The sequence below is a fragment of the Dipteris shenzhenensis genome, chromosome 14, assembly GCF_047967505.1.
Source record: "Dipteris shenzhenensis isolate YYH24624 ecotype China chromosome 14, Dip_SZ_1.0, whole genome shotgun sequence".
Taxonomy (NCBI): domain Eukaryota; kingdom Viridiplantae; phylum Streptophyta; class Polypodiopsida; order Gleicheniales; family Dipteridaceae; genus Dipteris; species Dipteris shenzhenensis.
The window spans coordinates 53496311-53501437 of NC_141609.1; positions in this window are offsets into that span (position 1 = coordinate 53496311).

A 5127-nucleotide genomic window follows, 5' to 3' on the forward strand; every position below is an offset into this window, starting at 1 on the left:
TTTGGCAGCTCGGTTATGGCAACAACATGATTACCCACACTGGAAACATAAAGAGGATACAAGGTATCACTCTTAAAACCCTCAGCCACTACAGTCTGGCCATCAGTAATCACCCATTTGGAATCCCCAAATGTGGTGTGGTAACCACTGTCATCTAATAAGCCAGTGCTAATCAGATTTTTCTTGATTTGCGGCACATGGCGAACACCATCAAGCATAAATGACTGTCCATCAGGAAATACTATCTGTATACTGCCAATCCCTGCAATCTGACATGCATAGTTGTTCCCAAGATGAACAACTCCATGAGTACCTGTGTAGGAAGTAAACAACTCCCTATGAGGAGTAACATGAAAAGAGGCACCTGAATCCAAGAGCCAGGTGTGCATGTCATGGCCATCAATAACCAAAGCATGTGCTATTACAGCAGAAGAGCATAAAACATCATGTATGTCACTGTCACTGTCCTCTGCTGCAACATTCACTGCATCCAAGTCATCTGCCTTGGCCTTGCCTTTGCCTTTGTTTGCATTTCCTGCATCCTTTGTTTCAGCCTTCTTGGCTTTCTGATCCCGTATGAACTTGAAGCACTTCGACTTCACATGTCCCTTCTTGCCACAATAAAAGCATTCAATGTCCTTTTTGCCACGGGACTGACTGCGGGATTTGGACTTACTAGCAGATCTCCCCTTCTGCTGAGTCCTGCCTCTGTCCTGTACCTGCAAAGCATTTGAAGACTTGCTGCCCGCATTATTCTTCCTGCTCATCTCCTCCATAAGGAGAGAGCTCTCTACATTAGCATAAATAAGAGTGGCATTCGAGTTTGACAGGGTGGTCTTGAAAGTGTCCCAACTCTCAGGGAGGGTACACCGCAAGAAAGTAGCCTTGAACTCCTCATCAAGGTTCAACCCCTGTGCAATCAGCTGTGTAAAGATAGCATTGAACTCACTCAAGTGTGAGGTCATAGCTGTACCTTCCTTCATGCGAAGATCGACCAGCTTCTTCAGCCAATAAACCTTACTGGCTGAGCTCTTTTGGGCATACAATTCTTCTAGTCTTTGCCATAGACCATAAGAGGTCTTTTCAGCCTGTACATTGAACACAAGAGTGTCTGAAATAGTGAGCATGATAGCTGCCCTCGCGGACAAATCAAGCTCTTCCCAGTCATCAGCTGCCATATCGGATGGCTTGACACCCTTCACCCTTATGGGCTTAGCAATCTTCTTTAATAGAAGTACATTCAAGCACTGTTCTACCCATAATGCATAGTTGTGTGCTCCTTCCAGTTTCTTTATGTTCAGAATTGAAGAATCACCTCCCCCTGATGCCATATCAGATGAGGAAAGTACCTGACTCCCTGGAAGTAAAAAGACTGAATAAAAATTCTGATTTCTCAGAAAAAACCTGCTCTATTCAAGAGCCAGAAGCACTCTCAATGGTGCTGTTTTTACTGTCAGTAAAATCTGCAGCAAAACAGTAAATGACCCTGCAAATACTGTACCTTCTGACACACTGTACTGAGCTCAAAGAGGCATAAAAACAGTAATTTCAGACTGCTGCAGCTGCTCAACAAATGCTTAACAGTGCATAATCATCAAACAAACCACAAACACTGCTGTAAACACTGCTGTACTGACTGTACTGATCACTTCTCCCACCTCAGATGAGGTATTGCACTGAGTTAAATTGCAGAAACCACTTGACAAACACCCAAAAAACAGTAAATGACCCTTCAGCCTGTCACAAAACCTGCAACAGTAAATGGGATAAATCCCAAGCAATCACCCTTATACCAAGGGGAGAAAATGCATCTGAAGATCTCTGTCGGTAACCCAAGTGTTATCAGACAAAGTCTGGGCAAAAGCCCCTTGATCTGACAACTGAATCAAGCGGAGGACACCTCAACACTGAGGTAGCATGCAATATGAAAATCTCTCTGACACTTGTTCCTGACAATGTGCAATGCATAGACTGCCCCTGTGTACTCAGTAACAACACAAATCACAAAGTACAAACACCAAGAAGAAAATCTTTTGAGCACTGTCAACGATGGGCAGTTAGGGACCGACTAAACTCGATGCGCCCTGACCAAGCGTGGCTCAACTGAGATTTTCAAAGTGCGTACAAAGAATGTGACCTGCAACAAATGTCACCAAATGCACTGCGGAAACAAAGCAAATGTGTGCTCCCTGGCTACACACTGCCTCAAGGCATATACTGCAAACACATCCAGGCAAAAGCCCTTTGATAAGGTCACCCAAAACTGAGAATTGCACTCAGTAAATGCATAGAAGCCTCTGCAAAACAAGCATCTGACCTTCCTGAATGACAAGTAACTGCACAAACACCACCACTGTGGCACAAGTCACCTCAAGCGTGAGTGACACGAGAGTACCTGATGTATCTCAACAAATGCACAGTATACTGCTAGAATGCTTCAGGAATATTCCTCTTCCAATCAGAAAATCTGCTGTACTTCTGTCCATGCAGAGTACCTGTGTACTATCGGTGCACGCTTCCCCCAAAAAAAGAGTCGAGTTTTTGCAGCAAAAAAAAAACTTGCTGTACTTCTGTCCCTGCAGATGAGGTGTCCGTACAGTTGTACGGCAGTCCGTACGACTGTACGGACAGTCCGTACGACTGCCTCGAAGCAGCTGCGCAGCGCCGCCCTTGGAGTAGCGCGACGCCCGAAAAAAACCAGCTGCTGTACAGCTCTAGCAGCTGCTGTGCAGCTGCCTGATGCAGCTCCGCTCTGAAGCTGCGAAATGCGCCGCCTATGCCGCCGCCCTGAAGCTGCCCACGAAATGCGCCGCCCTAGCTGCAAAATGTGCCGCCCTAGCAGCCTACGAAAAGGAAAAACGCCGCCGCTGTACCGTCGACCTGTCTAGATCTGTCCGTACGGTCGTACGGACGACGTACGGCCGTACGGATCGGTCCGTACGGAACGGATTTGGTAGGCAGATGAGGCTAGGGAGAGGAGGTGTGGCTAGGGAGAGGCTCTGATACCAGTTGAGAGGGGGAGAGCCAGTGGAAGAGAGCAAGAGAGTAAGAGTAAGAGAGTGACACTCTAGTGCGGGTGTGAAGTGAGAGTGAGCCACACCACAAAACTCACTTATGTTTTTATTAGGATTAGGTTTACCCTATCTTTTAAACAAGGGTTGGCAATGTGCCTTTACCCCAACAGGTGGTTCACACCACCTGGTGGACACAGTTGAAATTAAAGGTGCAAGTTTAATGCAATAAAGCATGATTGGCTTAGTGGTGGAGGCAATCTTCCATAAGTAGAATGGCAAGATTTCAACTCCGAACTAGTGCAATTCATGCCTCTTCATTTTTCTCCCAACCAGCACAATTTGTGCCTCTTTATTTTGCTCGCCCAAGTGGTTTGGTGGCCATCAAGGGATGCCCATCTTTTTTCTTTCTCCATGTTCGAACCTGGCTCATCTATTCGACCACATCAAAATAGGAACCTACCCACCATTTTTCATCCATGTCTAGCGGGGTGGTGCTTGATGGCCCATATATTTTTTCTCATTGTCCGAGCCAGCTACATCAAACTAGGGACCTGCCCACCATTTTTCATCCTTGTCTAGCGGGGTGGTGTGAACCCCTTAGCTTGATTTGCTTTGAATCGACAAGGAGATAGGGGAGATGCCTTGGGTTCCACCCCGTCTTGTGAATAATGAAGTAAGCTCTTCTTTCTTATCTATTAGCCATTCCTTTTGCATGGTTGAATCATACTCTCTTTGACATCTCTTTGGAGACCACGGTTCACAACCATTCCCATCGTATAAGACTCCAGCTTTCATCAATCATGTATGGCTTTGTGAGCCCTTACCTTTTGCAATGCCAAACAATCTCCTCGACTCCATCTGGAGCTCTCTTCTGCTTTGCTCTGATACTCTTGCTTGAGGACTATTGCTAGTCGTTGGATTATGTAAGCATTTGTTTGAAGCAATCCTATTAAGCAAAGCACAGGGGGAGTGATTTTGGATTGTAGTAGCGATCTATCCATAGTGACTCCTTGGTGAACCTATGCTAGAAATCTGCAACTCTTGAATCATTGGCAGATAGGTATAGCTGTATCTCGCAAAGGTCCGGTGCATCTGAGAAATGGTTGTAGATCGCTTGTTGGGTTCTTAGCAAGTTCATCAATGGCCATCAAACTTCGGGCACCAATTCGGTAGGCTCCTCCTTCAGGGATGTCCAGGCCCATTCTTACTCCCAAAGCTCTTGGCCTCACATATCACTCAATGTTCTACTGCTCGAATTGTTTTCTTTTCTTCCCAAGTCAATAGGCTAATTGAAATTCCTCAAGGGCCTTGTAATCTTGGCTTAGTGGCCAACAAGATTTTTTCCATACTCAAGGTACTTTAGTAGAGGTGTTTGCAGGCATCAAGTTTGGCATAGCATACAAAGCACCATGCAAGTGCTATGCAACAAGATGGGGATGGGACTAGAGATAAATCAGAAATGTTCATGAAGGAAAATATATCTTTCGTGAACTCAAGAAGTTCAAGATGTAGAAGTGTTCAAAAAATACTATGCATACTTCAATGATAGTGGTGAGCAAATAGTTATGAGCAAATACATTAAAGTTTAGCGATGAGCATTGAGAGATTAGTCCCACAGACCATAATCTTTTTTAGAACTATTACCACATATGGAAATGTCTAGTCAAGCACTTCCTAGTAGCTTGCAAAATGAATGGAGTCTCATCTTATGTACTACAATGGTACTAAATGAGAAAGTTATAGAAAGAGCAACATATGATGCCAAAAATCCCAAGGCACTAGAAACTACCATGACATGCTTAAAATACATTTCCTTTGCATAGGGAATGAATCTAAATTTTGTAAAAGACATTTCTGTAAAATCAGCAATAATCTATCAGAGAAAGTCATTAATGAAAAGTTTGAACCGAAGGTCATACAAAAATGGAAGGAGGTGCACCTATCATGGTTTTCTTGACACAAATTTGTATTCTTAAAAGAAAATTATAGCAATTGTCTCAACTCTCTCTCACACACACACCAGTCCAAAAAAAGCCTTGAGTGTACAACATTCATGGTTTAGATTGGACTGAGACTCACAACATTCCTGAATCATTTAGCAAAATGCTTTCCA